This window comes from Chiloscyllium punctatum, unplaced genomic scaffold, assembly GCF_047496795.1.
Source record: "Chiloscyllium punctatum isolate Juve2018m unplaced genomic scaffold, sChiPun1.3 scaffold_298, whole genome shotgun sequence".
NCBI classification, from domain to species: domain Eukaryota; kingdom Metazoa; phylum Chordata; class Chondrichthyes; order Orectolobiformes; family Hemiscylliidae; genus Chiloscyllium; species Chiloscyllium punctatum.
Genome location: NW_027310032.1, coordinates 150,001 through 165,000, shown reverse-complemented (window position 1 = coordinate 165,000; position 15,000 = coordinate 150,001).

Here is a 15,000-nt window from a genome sequence, read left to right as displayed (position 1 = left end):
CCTCTTAATTTCTTTTCGTGGTGGACGCGTCCGGGGTGAACGGGGAAGAACCACTCGGCCTGGAGCACCAGCCCCTCATCAGGAAAGCTGGCCCGCCAAGGGACCTCCCACACCGGACGGTCCGCGCCAGATCGATCGAGGTGTGGACCGCAGCGAGGTCGCCCCTCGCACCACGCTCGCAGGTCCGGGTTGGAATCCTGGGTGACGAGCACCGCAGGGCGGCAGAGCCATCGCACTTAGCCGGGTGGCAGAGGAGGACCCGACTATTCACAGATAGCGGCCCAACGACTCCCAGAGCCGGTCGTGCGGCGCGCGAGGTCTGCTCTCTTCACAAGAGGCTTTATTAGGGAGTGCTAAGGCAAGGTTCTGTGCCCTCCACCCTCATCGCAACACCCATGGGAGCCTCCGGTCGTCAATAGACCGCCGCACCGGCCTCTGACTGACTCTCAGATTAGACGGAAAGAGCTCTGTAAGCCTGTCAAAAGCTTCGACCACGTGCCGAAAACTTTAGACTTCCGTGAGCTCTCCGTGTTCACAAAAACCTGCGTGACGGGCACCGCAGGGCGGCAGAGCCATCGCGATTGGCCGGGTGGCAGAGGAGGACCAGACTATTCACAGATAGCGGCCCAACGACTCCCAGAGCCGGTCGTGCGGCGCGCGAGGTCTGCTCTCTTCACAAGAGGCTTTATTAGGGAGTGCTAAGGCAAGGTTCTGTGCCCTCCACCCTCATCGCAACACCCAGGGGAGCCTCCGGTCGTCAATAGACCTCCGCACCGGCCTCTGACTGACTCTCAGATTAGACGGAAAGAGCTCTGTAAGCCTGTCAAAAGCTTCGACCACGTGCCGAAAACTTTAGACTTCCGTGAGCTCTCCGTGTTCACAAAAACCTGCGTGACGGGCACCGCAGGGCGGCAGAGCCATCGCACTTAGCCGGGTGGCAGAGGAGGACCAGTCTATTCACAGATAGCGGCCCAACGACTCCCAGAGCCGGTGGTGCGGCGCGCGAGGTCTGCTCTCATCACAAGAGGCTTTAGGGAGTGCGAAGGCAACGGTCAGCCCGCAGCCTTTCTGGCAACACCCTGGGGAACTAGGCCACTCGTGTCTCGCCTTCATTTTAGACACGAGCGCCTGCGGAGGGACGCCACCCCCTCCGATTGTCAAGAGACCTCCGCACCGGCCTCTGACTTATTCTCAGAATGGACGGAAAGAGCAGGGTAAGCCTTTCAAAAGATTCGACCACGTGCCGAAAACTTTAGACTTCCGTGAGCTCTCCGGCTTGCAACGAGACCCGAAGTCGACGTGCTAAGCACCACGGGACCCCTTTCGCCTGCAGGTCCCGAGCCGCCTTTTTTTTTCAATTTGTTATTACAAGTATCGCGTTCCCCAAACCTGCGTGACGAGCACCGCAGGGCGGCAGAGCCATCGCGCTTGGCCGGGTGGCAGAGGAGGACCAGACTATTCACAGATAGCGGCCCAACGACTCCCAGAGCCGGTGGTGCGGCACGCGAGGTCTGCTCTCATCACAAGTGGCTTTAGGGAGTGCTAAGGCAAGGTTCTGCAGCCTCCACCCTCATCGCAACACCCAGGGTTAGCCAACCCCTCATGTCGTCGAGAGACCTCCGCACAGGCCTCTGACTTAACTCTCAGAATGGACGGAAAGAGCCGGGTAAGCCTTTCAAAAGATTCGACCACGTGCCGAAAACTTTAGACTTCCCTGAGCTCTCCGGCTTGCACCGGGACCCCTTTCGCCTGCAGGTCCCGAGCCGCCTTTATTTTTAATTTTCTGTTACGAGTATCGTGTGCCCCAAACCTGCGTGATAAGCACCGCAGGGCGGCAGAGCCATCGCGCTTGGCCGGGTGGCAGAGGAGGACCAGACTATTCACAGATAGCGGCCCAACGACTCCCAGAGCCGGTGGTGCGGCACGCGAGGTCTGCTCTCATCACAAGTGGCTTTAGGGAGTGCTAAGGCAAGGTTCTGCGGCCTCCACCCTCATCGCAACACCCAGGGTTAGCCAACTCCTCATGTCGTCGAGAGACCTCCGCACAGGCCTCTGACTTAACTCTCAGAATGGACGGAAAGAGCCGGGTAAGCCTTTCAAAAGATTCGACCACGTGCCGAAAACTTTAGACTTCCGTGAGCTCTCCGGCTTGCACCGGGACCCCTTTCGCCTGCAGGTCCCGAGCCGCCTTTATTTTTAATTTGCTGTTACGAGTATCGTGTGCCCCAAACCTGCGTGATAAGCACCGCAGGGCGGCAGAGCCATCGCGATTGGCCGGGTGGCAGAGGAGGACCAGACTATTCACAGATAGCGGCCCAACGACTCCCAGAGCCGGTCGTGCGGCGCGCGAGGTCTGCTCTCTTCACAAGAGGCTTTATTAGGGAGTGCTAAGGCAAGGTTCTGTGCCCTCCACCCTCATCGCAACACCCATGGGAGCCTCCGGTCGTCAATAGACCGCCGCACCGGCCTCTGACTGACTCTCAGAATGGACGGAAAGAGCCGGGTAAGCCTTTCAAAAGATTCGACCACGTGCCGAAAACTTTAGACTTCCGTGAGCTCTCCGGCTTGCACCGAGACCCGAAGTCGACGTGCTAAGCACCACGGGACCCCTTTCGCCTGCAGGTCCCGAGCCGCCTTTATTTGCTGTTACGAGCATCGTGTGCCCCATACCTGCGTGACGAGCACCGCAGGGCGGCAGAGCCATCGCACTTGGCCGGGTGGCAGAGGAGGACCAGACTATTCACAGATAGCGGCCCAACGACACCCAGAGCCGGTCGTGCGGCGCGCGAGGTCTGCTCTCATCACAAGAGGCTTTAGGGAGTGCTCAGGCAAGGGTCAGCCCGCAGCCTTCCTGGCAACACCCAGGGGAACCAGGCCACTCGCGTCTCTCGCCTTCATTTTCGACACGAGCGCCTGCGGAGGGCCACCACCCCCTCCGATTGTCAAGAGACCTCCGCACCGGCCTCTGACTTACTCTCAGAATGGACGGAAAGAGCCGGGTAAGCCTTTGAAAAGATTCGACCACGTGCCGAAAACTTTAGACTTCCGTGAGCTCTCCGGCTTGCACCGAGACCCGAAGTCGACGTGCTTAGCACCACGGGACCCCTTTCGCCTGCAGGTCCCGAGCCGCCTTTTATTTTTGTTACGAGTATCGTGTTCCCCAAACCTGGGTGACGAGCACCGCAGGGCGGCAGAGCCATCGCGCTTGTCCGGGTGGCAGAGGAGGACCAGACTATTCACAAATAGCGGCCCAACGACTCCCAGAGCCGGTCGTGCGGCAGGCGAGGTCTGCTCTCATCACAAGAGGCTTTAGGGAGTGCTCAGGCAACGGTCAGCCCGCAGCCTTCTTGGCAACACCCAAGGGAACCAGGCCACTCGCGTCTCTCGCCTTCATTTTGGACACGAGCGCCTGTGGAGGGACGGCCGGAGTCAACGTGGGGTTTGCCCGCCCTCCAATAGTGTCAAAAGACCGCCGCACAAGTCTCTGACTGACTCTTAGAACAGACAGAAAGAGTTTGTCAAATCTGTCAAAAAATTGACAAAGTGTCAAAAATTCGACTTCCAAGAGCTCTCCGGCATGCACTCATACCTGTCATTAAAGTGCTATGCCCGTGGAACCGTTTTTCGGATGCCTTTCAGAACGGTCCCGCGCCGCCATTTTGTTCTAAAAATCGTGTTCCCATATATCTCCGGGTACCCCGCCAACCTCACTGCGGAAAAACTACAAGTGGCACTGAATGGGTCTGAATTCCAAATTTGACTGCATCGGTCTGGAACTCGGTCCGGTCAAAACCGTTTGGATTTTTCTCGGTCCGGACTTCCGCGACAGACAAAGTTAAAGTTTTCGGGCTGCAGGCACAAAACGACAGCTGGCCATTTGCCGGGCTCAATTCACCCAATTCCTCCGGCACTTCGGAGCACATGTTCGGTGTAAGTTTGCGAATCTTTCCCGATGCTGCAGCATTTTCCTCCGCTGACACTTAGAATATTTTTCACACTTTGCTGAAAATTTTTCTAAGTGTTTTTTTCCAAGTTTTCCTGGTTACTGATTTCTTCTTTTTAAACATTTTTCTAAGTTTTTCTGGTTACTGATTTCTTCTTTTTAAACATTTTTCGCCGTTTTTCTGGTTACTGATTTCTTCTTTTTAAACATTTTTCGCCGTTTTTCTGGTTACTGATTTCTTCTTTTTAAACATTTTTCTAAGTTTTTCTGGTTACTCATTTCTTCTTTTTAAACATTTTTCTAAGTTTTTCTGGTTACTGATTTCTTCTTTTTAAACATTTTTCTAAGTTTTTCTGGTTACTCATTTCTTCTTTTTAAACATTTTTCTAAGTTTTTCTGGTTACTCACTTCTTCTTTTTAAACATTTTTCGCCGTTTTTCTGGTTACTGATTTCTTCTTTTTAAACATTTTTCGCCGTTTTTCTGGTTACTGATTTCTTCTTTTTAAACATTTTTCTAAGTTTTTCTGGTTACTCATTTCTTCTTTTTAAACATTTTTCTAAGTTTTTCTGGTTACTGATTTCTTCTTTTTAAACATTTTTCTAAGTTTTTCTGGTTACTCATTTCTTCTTTTTAAACATTTTTCTAAGTTTTCCTGGTTACTCACTTCTTCTTTTTAAACATTTTTCTAAGTTTTTCTGGTTACTGATTTCTTCTTTTTAAACATTTTTCTAAGTTTTTCTGGTTACTCATTTCTTCTTTTTAAACATTTTTCTAAGTTTTTCTGGTTACTGACTTCTTCTTTTTAAACATTTTTCGCAGTTTGTCTGGTTACTGATTTCTTCTTTTTAAACATTTTTCGCCGTTTTTCTGGTTACTGATTTCTTCTTTTTAAACATTTTTCTAAGTTTTCCTGGTTACTCATTTCTTCTTTTTAAACATTTTTCGCAGTTTTTCTGGTTACTGATTTCTTCTTTTTAAACATTTTTCTAAGTTTTCCTGGTTACTGATTTCTTCTTTTTAAACATTTTTCGCAGTTTTTCTGGTTACTGATTTCTTCTTTTTAAACATTTTTCTAAGTTTTTCTGGTTACTGATTTCTTCTTTTTAAACATTTTTCTAAGTTTTTCTGGTTACTCACTTCTTCTTTTTAAACATTTTTCTAAGTTTTTCTGGTTACTCACTTCTTCTTTTGAAACATTTTTCTAAGTTTTTCTGGTTACTGATTTCTTCTTTTTAAACATTTTTCTAAGTTTTTCTGGTTACTGATTTCTTCTTTTTAAACATTTTTCGCCGTTTGTCTGGTTACTGATTTCTTCTTTTTAAACATTTTTCGCCGTTTTTCTGGTTACTGATTTCTTCTTTTTAAACATTTTTCTAAGTTTTTCTGGTTACTCACTTCTTCTTTTTAAACATTTTTCTAAGTTTTTCTGGTTACTGATTTCTTCTTTTTAAACATTTTTCTAAGTTTTCCTGGTTACTGATTTCTTCTTTTTAAACATTTTTCGCAGTTTTTCTGGTTACTGATTTCTTCTTTTTAAACATTTTTCTAAGTTTTTCTGGTTACTGATTTCTTCTTTTTAAACATTTTTCTAAGTTTTTCTGGTTACTGACTTCTTCTTTTTAAACATTTTTCTAAGTTTTCCTGGTTACTGATTTCTTCTTTTTAAACATTTTTCGCAGTTTGTCTGGTTACTGATTTCTTCTTTTTAAACATTTTTCGCAGTTTTTCTGGTTACTGATTTCTTCTTTTTAAACATTTTTCTAAGTTTTTCTGGTTACTCACTTCTTCTTTTATAACATTTTTCTAAGTTTTCCTGGTTACTGATTTCTTCTTTTTAAACATTTTTCTAAGTTTTCCTGGTTACTGATTTCTTCTTTTTAAACATTTTTCTAAGTTTTCCTGGTTACTGATTTCTTCTTTTTAAACATTTTTCTAAGTTTTTCTGGTTACTCATTTCTTCTTTTTAAACATTTTTCGCAGTTTTTCTGGTTACTGATTTCTTCTTTTTAAACATTTTCCTAAGTTTTCCTGGTTACTGATTTCTTCTTTTTAAACATTTTTCTAAGTTTTCCTGGTTACTCATTTCTTCTTTTTGATCATTTTTCTAAGTTTTCCTGGTTACTGATTTCTTCGTTTTGAACATTTTTCTAAGTTTTCCTGGTTACTCACTTCTTCTTTTCAAACATTTTTCTTCGTTTTTCTGTTTACTCATTTAGCACTTTCAGGCACTTTCCCATCATTTCCTCGTTCCCGATTTCACCCTTTAAAACGCTTTCGGGCATTTCCCTAAGTTTTGCGGTTCACTCGTTTGGGACTCACTGACACCTTCTCTAGCTTCCCTGCTCACTTTTTTCGTACTGTTGAGAAAATTCGAACCCTTTCCTTAACTATGCCGGTTACTGACTTCACCGCTTCAGACCCTTGTCCCCGTAATGAAAGATACCATTTCCCACCGTGGGAAATGCACGAAAATCGGACTGAACACGGGGGAGGCTCCCCCCTCGAAGGCGAGACCGTCGGCAGAACCGCCGGGTCAAACCCGGCTGAGCTACCCGGCTTACAAGTCTCAAAGTCGGTATGAGCAGTCACGTCCACCCCCATTCCCTTTTGGACCACTTCCCACGGTTCCAAATGCATGAAAATCGGCCTGTACACGGGGGAGGCACCCGCCTCGAAGACGAGACCGTCGGCAGAACCGCCGGGTCAAACCCGGCTGAGCTACCCGGCTCGGAAGCGCCAAAGTCGGGTTGAGCAGTCACATTCACTCCCATCCCCTTTTGGGCAACTTCCCACGGTTGGAAATGCATGGAAATCGGACTGAACACGGGGGAGGCTCCCCCCTCGAAGGCGAGACCGTCGGCAGAACCGCCGGATCAAACCCGGCTGAGCTACCCGGCTTACAAGTCTCAAAGTCGGTATGAGCAGACACGTCCACCCCCATTCCCTTTTGGACCACTTCCCACGGTTCGAAATGCACGAAAATCGGCCTGTACACGGGGGAGGCACCCGCCTCGAAGACGAGACCGTCGGCAGAACCGCCGGGTCAAACCCGGCCGGGCTACCCGGGTTAGAAGCCCTAGAGTCGGGTTGAGCAGTCACAATCACTCCCATCCCCTTTTGAACCTGTTCCCACCGTTGGAAATGCACGAAAATCGGCCTGTACACGGGGGGGGCTCCCCCCTCGAAGGCGAGACCGTCGGCAGAACCGCCGGGTCAAACCCGGCTGAGCTACCCGGCTTACAAGTCTCGAAGTCGGGTTGAGCAGTCACATTCACTCCCATCGACTTTTGGGCAACTTCCCACCGTTGCAAATGCATGAAAATCGGCCTGTACACGGGGGAGGCACCCGCCTCGAAGTCGAGACCGTCGGCAGAACCGCCGGGTCCAACCCGGCTGAGCTACCCGGCTTACAAGTCTCAAAGCCGGGTTGGGCAGTCACGTTCACCCCCATTCCCTTTTGGATCACTTCCCACGGTTCGAAATGCACGAAAACCGGCCTGTACACGGGGGAGGGTCCGCCCTCGAAGGCGAGACCGTCGGCAGAACCGCCGGGTCAAACCTGGCTGAGCTACCCGGCTTACAAGTCTCAAAGTCGGGTTGAGCAGTCACGTTCACTCCCATCGACTTTTAGACCACTTCCCACGGTTCGAAATGCACGAAAATCGGCCTGTACACGGGGGAGGCACCCGCCTCGAAGACGAGACCGTCGGCAGAACCGCCGGGTCAAACCCGGCCGAGCTACCCGGGTTAGAAGCCTCAGAGTCGGGTTGAGCAGTCACATTCACTCCCATCGACTTTTGGACCACTTCCCACCGTTGCAAATGCACGAAAATCGGCCTGTACACGGGGGAGGCACCCGCCTCGAAGACGAGACCGTCGGCAGAACCGCCGGAACAAACCCGGCTGAGCTACCCGGCTTACAAGTCTCAAAGTCGGTATGAGCAGACACGTCCACCCCCATTCCCTTTTGGACCACTTCCCACGGTTCGAAATGCATGAAAATCGGCCTCTATACGGGGGAGGCACCCGCCTCGAAGACGAGACCGTCGGCAGACCCGCCGGGTCAAACCCGGCCGGGCTACCCGGGTTAGAAGCCTCAGAGTCGGGTTGAGCAGTCGCATTCACCCCCATCCCCTTTTGAACCTCTTCCCACCGTTGGAAATGCACGGAAATCGGCCTGTACACGGGGGAGGCCCCCCTCTCGAAGGCGAGACCGACGGCAGAACCGCCGGGTCAAACCCGGCCGAGCTACCCGGGTTAGAAGCCTCAGAGTCGGGTTGAGCAGTCACATTCACTCCCATCCCCTTTTGAACCTGTTCCCACCGTTGGAAATGCACGAAAATCGGCCTGTACACGGGGGAGGCCCCCCTCTCGAAGACGAGACCGTCGGCAGACCCGCCGGAACAAACCCGGCTGAGCTACCCGGCTTACAAGTCTCAAAGTCGGTATGAGCAGACACGTCCACCCCCATTCCCTTTTGGACCACTTCCCACGGTTCGAAATGCACGAAAATCGGCCTGTACACGGGGGAGGCACCCGCCTCGAAGACGAGACCGTCGGCAGAACCGCCGGGTCAAACCCGGCCGGGCTACCCGGGTTAGAAGCCCTAGAGTCGGGTTGAGCAGTCACAATCACTCCCATCCCCTTTTGAACCTGTTCCCACCGTTGGAAATGCACGAAAATCGGCCTGTACACGGGGGAGGCTCCCCCCTCGAAGGCGAGACCGTCGGCAGAACCGCCGGGTCAAACCCGGCTGAGCTACCCGGCTTACAAGTCTCGAAGTCGGGTTGAGCAGTCACATTCACTCCCATCGACTTTTGGGCAACTTCCCACCGTTGCAAATGCATGAAAATCGGCCTGTACACGGGGGAGGCACCCGCCTCGAAGTCGAGACCGTCGGCAGAACCGCCGGGTCCAACCCGGCTGAGCTACCCGGCTTACAAGTCTCAAAGCCGGGTTGGGCAGTCACGTTCACCCCCATTCCCTTTTGGATCACTTCCCACGGTTCGAAATGCACGAAAACCGGCCTGTACACGGGGGAGGGTCCGCCCTCGAAGGCGAGACCGTCGGCAGAACCGCAGGGTCAAACCTGGCTGAGCTACCCGGCTTACAAGTCTCAAAGTCGGGTTGAGCAGTCACGTTCACTCCCATCGACTTTTAGACCACTTCCCACGGTTCGAAATGCACGAAAATCGGCCTGTACACGGGGGAGGCACCCGCCTCGAAGACGAGACCGTCGGCAGAACCGCCGGGTCAAACCCGGCCGAGCTACCCGGCTTAAAAGTCTCAAAGTCGGTATGAGCAGTCACATTCACCCCCATCCCCTTTTGGACCACTTCCCACGGTTGGAAATGCATGAAAATCGGCCTGGACACGGGGGAGGCTCCCCCCTCGATGACGAGACCGTCGGCAGAACCGCCGGAACAAACCCGGCTGAGCTACCCGGCTTACAAGTCTCAAAGTCGGTATGAGCAGACACGTCCACCCCCATTCCCTTTTGGACCACTTCCCACCGTTGGAAATGCACGAAAATCGGCCTGTACACGGGGGAGGCACCGGCCTCGAAGACGAGACCGTCGGCAGAACCGCCGGGTCAAACCCGGCTGAGCTACCCGGCTTACAAGTCTCAAAGTCGGGTTGAGCAGTCACATTCACTCCCATCGACTTTTGGGCAACTTCCCACGGTTCGAAATGCACAAGATTCGGCCTGAACACGGGGGACGCTCCCCCCTCGAAGGCGAGACCGTCGGCAGACCCGCCGGGTCAAACCCGGCTGAGCTACCCGGCTCGGAAGCGCCAAAGTCGGTATGAGCAGTCACGTTCACTCCCATCCCCTTTTGGACCGCTTCCCACGGTACGAAATGCATGAAAATCGGCCTGTACACGGGGGAGGCACCCGCCTCGAAGACGAGACCGTCGGCAGAACCGCCGGGTCAAACCCGGCTGAGCTACCCGGCTTACAAGTCTCAAAGTCGGGTTGAGCAGTCACATTCACTCCCATCGACTTTTGGGCAACTTCCCACGGTTCGAAATGCATGAAAATCGGCCTGTACACGGTGGGCGCTCCCCCCTCGAAGGCGAGACCGTCGGCAGAACCGCCGGGTCAAACCCGGCTGAGCTACCCGGCTTAAAAGTCTCAAAGTCGGTATGAGCAGTCACATTCACCCCCATTCCCTTTTGGACCACTTCCCACGGTTGGAAATGCATGAAAATCGGCCTGGACACGGGGGAGGCTCCCCCCTCGATGACGAGACCGTCGGCAGAACCGCCGGAACAAACCCGGCTGAGCTACCCGGCTTACAAGTCTCAAAGTCGGTATGAGCAGACACGTCCACCCCCATTCCCTTTTGGACCACTTCCCACCGTTGGAAATGCACGAAAATCGGCCTGTACACGGGGGAGGCACCGGCCTCGAAGACGAGACCGTCGGCAGAACCGCCGGATCAAACCCGGCCGAGCTACCCGGGTTAGAAGCCTCAGAGTCGGGTTGAGCAGTCACGTCCACCCCCATTCCCTTTTGGACCACTTCCCACGGTTCGAAATGCACGAAAATCGGCCTGTACACGGGGGAGGGAGCCGCCTCGAAGACGAGACCGTCGGCAGAACCGCCGGTTCAAACCCGGCTGAGCTACCAGGCTCGGAAGCGCCAAAGTCGGGTTGAGCAGTCACATTCACTCCCATCCCCTTTTGGGCAACTTCCCACCGTTGCAAATGCATGAACATCGGCCTGTACACGGGGGAGGGAGCCGCCTCGAAGACGAGACCGTCGGCAGAACCGCCGGATCAAACCCGGCTGAGCTACCAGGCTCGGAAGCGCCAAAGTCGGTATGAGCAGTCACATTCACTCCCATCCCCTTTTGGGCCACTTCCCACGGTTCGAAATGCACGAAAATCGTACTGAACACGGGGGAGGCTCCCCCCTCCAAAACGAGACCATCGGCAGAATCGACGGGTCAAACCCGGCCGAGCTACCCGGGTTAGAAGCCTCAAAGTCGGGTTGAGCAGTCACGTCCACCCCCATCCCCTTTTGGACCACTTCCCACGGTTCGAAATGCACGAAAATCGGCCTGTACACGGGGGAGGCACCCGCCTCGAAGACGAGACCGTCGGCAGACCCGCCGGATCAAACCCGGCCGAGCTACACGGCTTACAAGTCTCAATGTCGGTATGAGCAGTCACGTCCACCCCTATTCCCTTTTGGACCACTTCCCACGGTACGAAATGCATGAAAATCGGCCTGTACACGGGGGAGGCACCCGCCTCGAAGACGAGACCGTCGGCAGAACCGCCGGGTCAAACCCGGCTGAGCTACCCGGCTCGGAAGCGCCAAAGTCGGGTTGAGCAGTCACATTCACTCCCATCGACTTTTGGGCAACTTCCCACGGTTCGAAATGCACAAAATTCGGCCTGAACACGGGGGACGCTCCCCCCTCGAAGGCGAGACCGTCGGCAGAACCGCCGGGTCAAACCCGGCTGAGCTACCCGGGTCGGAAGCGCCAAGGTCGGTATGAGCAGTCACATTCACTCCCATCCCCTTTTGGACCGCTTCCCACGGTTTGAAATGCACGAAAATCGGCCTGTACACGGGGGAGGCTCCGCCCTCGAAGGCGAGACCGACGGCAGAACCGCCGGGTCAAACCCGGCCGGGCTACCCGGGTTAGAAGCCTCAGAGTCGGGTTGAGCAGTCACATTCACCCCCATCCCCTTTTGAACCTCTTCCCACCGTTGGAAATGCACGAAAATCGGCCTGTACACGGGGGAGGCGCCCCTCTCGAAGGCGAGACCGACGGCAGAACCGCCGGGTCAAACCCGGCCGAGCTACCCGGGTTAGAAGCCTCAGAGTCGGGTTGAGCAGTCACATTCACCCCCATCCCCTTATGAACCTCTTCCCACCGTTGGAAATGCACGAAAATCGGCCTGTACACGGGGGAGGCCCCCCTCTCGAAGACGAGACCGTCGGCAGACCCGCCGGATCAAACCCGGCCGAGCTACACGGCTTACAAGTCTCGATGTCGGTATGAGCAGTCACGTCCACCCCCATTCCCTTTTGGACCACTTCCCACGGTACGAAATGCATGAAAATCGGCCTGTACACGGGGGAGGCACCCGCCTCGAAGACGAGACCGTCGGCAGAACCGCCGGGTCAAACCCGGCTGAGCTACCCGGCTCGGAAGCGCCAAAGTCGGGTTGAGCAGTCACATTCACTCCCATCCCCTTTTGGGCCACTTCCTACGGTTCGAAATGCATGAAAATCGGCCTGTACACGGGGGACGCTCCCCCCTCGAAGGCGAGGCCGTCGGCAGAACCGCCGGGTCAAACCCGGCTGAGCTACCCGGGTTAGATGCCTCAAAGTCGGGTTGAGCAGTCACATTCACCCCCATCCCCTTTCGGCCCCCTTCCCACGGTTGGAAATGCATGAAAATCGGCCTGTACACGGTGGGCGCTCCCCCCTCGAAGGTGAGACCTTCGGCAGAACCGCCGGGTCAAATCCTGCCGAGCTACCCGCGTTAGAGGTCTCAATGTCGGCTTCAGCAGTCACATTCAATCCCATTCCCGTTTGGACCTCTTCCCGCCGATGGAAATGCACAAAATTCGGCCTGAACACGCGGGGCGCTCCCCCCTCGAAGGCGAGACCGTCGCCAGAACCGCCGGGTCAAATCCGGCTGAGCTACCCGCGTTACAGGTCTCAAAGTCGGGTTGAGCAGTCACGTTCACCCCCATCCCCTTTCGGACCCCTTCCCACGGTTGGAAATGCATGAAAATCGGCCTGTACACGGTGGGCGCTCCCCCCTCGAAGGTGAGACCTTCGGCAGAACCGCCGGGTCAAATCCGGCCGAGCTACCCGCGTTAGAGGTCTCAATGTCGGCTTCAGCAGTCACATTCAATCCCATTCCCGTTTGGACCTCTTCCCGCCGATGGAAATGCACAAAATTCGGCCTGAACACGCGGGACGCTCCCCCCTCGAAGGCGAGACCGTCGCCAGAACCGCCGGGTCAAATCCGGCCGAGCTACCCGCGTTAGAGGTCTCAATGTCGGCTTCAGCAGTCACATTCAATCCCATTCCCTTTTGGAACACTTCCCGCCGTTAACAATGCACGATATTCGGCCTGAACACGCGGGACGCTCCCCCCTCGAAGGTGAGACCTTCGGCAGAACCGCCGGGTCAAATCCTGCCGAGCTACCCGCGTTACAGGTCTCAAAGTCGGCTTCAGCAGTCACATTCAATCCCATTCCCTTTTGGAACACTTCCCGCCGTTAACAATGCACGATATTCGGACTGAACACGGGGGCCGGTCCGCCCTCGAAGTCAACACCGTCCGCAGAACCGCCGGGGCAAATCCGGCTGAGCTACCCCGCCCCCGAACACTCAAAGTCCCTCTGAAGCCTTGCATTCGCCTCCTTGGAAAATTGACGTCAAACATTACCAAAATCGGGGGCACGAGCACTAAAGCTAAGTCTCACCCTTTCCCTATCCCTAACCAGGAACCGAACGCCCACCCTCAGCCTCACACCAACGCCGGTGCCACTCCAGACAGACACACCCTTCAAAACCACACCCATCCGGCCATGCAACTCAAAAAGGGTCCAAATTCAGAAACACCCCCTTCAAAAGGCACTCCATCCTCGGCCACACCACCGGGACATGCTCCCCTCGGCGATAATTAAGCCCCCACCACTATTTGAAGCCAACCGCAGCCGCAACTCGAACGGAGAAATCAGTAACCAATTCAAAAATGCGCTTGGTTACTGATTTCTACTGAGCCGAAAAAATTCTAAGTGTCGGTGGTTACTGATTTATACCAACCCGAAAATATTCTAAGTGTCAGTGGTTACTGATTTATACCAACTCGAAAATATTCTAAGTGTCGGTGGTTACTGATTTATACCAACCCGAAAAAACTCTAAGTGTCAGTGGTTACTGATTTGTACCGACCCGAAAAAATTCTAAGTGTCAGTGGTTACTGATTTATACCAACTCGGAAAAATTCTAAGTGTCAGTGGTTACTGATTTATACCAACTCGAAAATATTCTAAGTGTCGGTGGTTACTGATTTATACCAACCCGAAAATATTCTAAGTGTCAGTGGTTACTGATTTATACCAAGTCGAAAATATTCTAAGTGTCAGTGGTTACTGATTTATACCAACTCGAAAATATTCTAAGTGTCGGTGGTTACTGATTTATACCAACCCGAAAAAATTCTAAGTGTCAGTGGTTACTGATTTGTACCGACCCGAAAAAATTCTAAGTGTCAGTGGTTACTGATTTATACCAACTCGAAAAAATTCTAACTGTCAGTGGTTACTGATTTATACCAACCCGAAAATATTCTAAGTGTCAGTGGTTACTGATTTGTACCGACCCGAAAAAATTCTAAGTGTCAGTGGTTACTGATTTATACCAACTCGAAAAAATTCTAAGTGTCAGTGGTTACTGATTTGTACCGACCCGAAAAAATTCTAAGTGTCAGTGGTTACTGATTTATACCAACTCGAAAAAATTCTAACTGTCAGTGGTTACTGATTTATACCAACCCGAAAATATTCTAAGTGTCAGTGGTTACTGATTTGTACCGACCCGAAAAAATTCTAAGTGTCAGTGGTTACTGATTTATACCAACTCGAAAAAATTCTAAGTGTCAGTGGTTACTGATTTATACCAAGTCGAAAAAATTCTAAGTGTCAGTGGTTACTGATTTATACCAACTCGAAAAAATTCTAAGTGTCAGTGGTTACTGATTTATACCAACTCGAAAAAATTCTAACTGTCAGTGGTTACTGATTTATACCAACCCGAAAATATTCTAAGTGTCAGTGGTTACTGATTTGTACCGACCCGAAAAAATTCTAAGTGTCAGTGGTTACTGATTTATACCAACTCGAAAAAATTCTAAGTGTCAGTGGTTACTGATTTATACCAAGTCGAAAAAATTCTAAGTGTCAGTGGTTACTGATTTATACCAACTCGAAAAAATTCTAAGTGTCAGTGGTTACTGATTTATACCAACTCGAAAATATTCTAAGTGTCGGTGGTTACTGATTTATACCAACCCG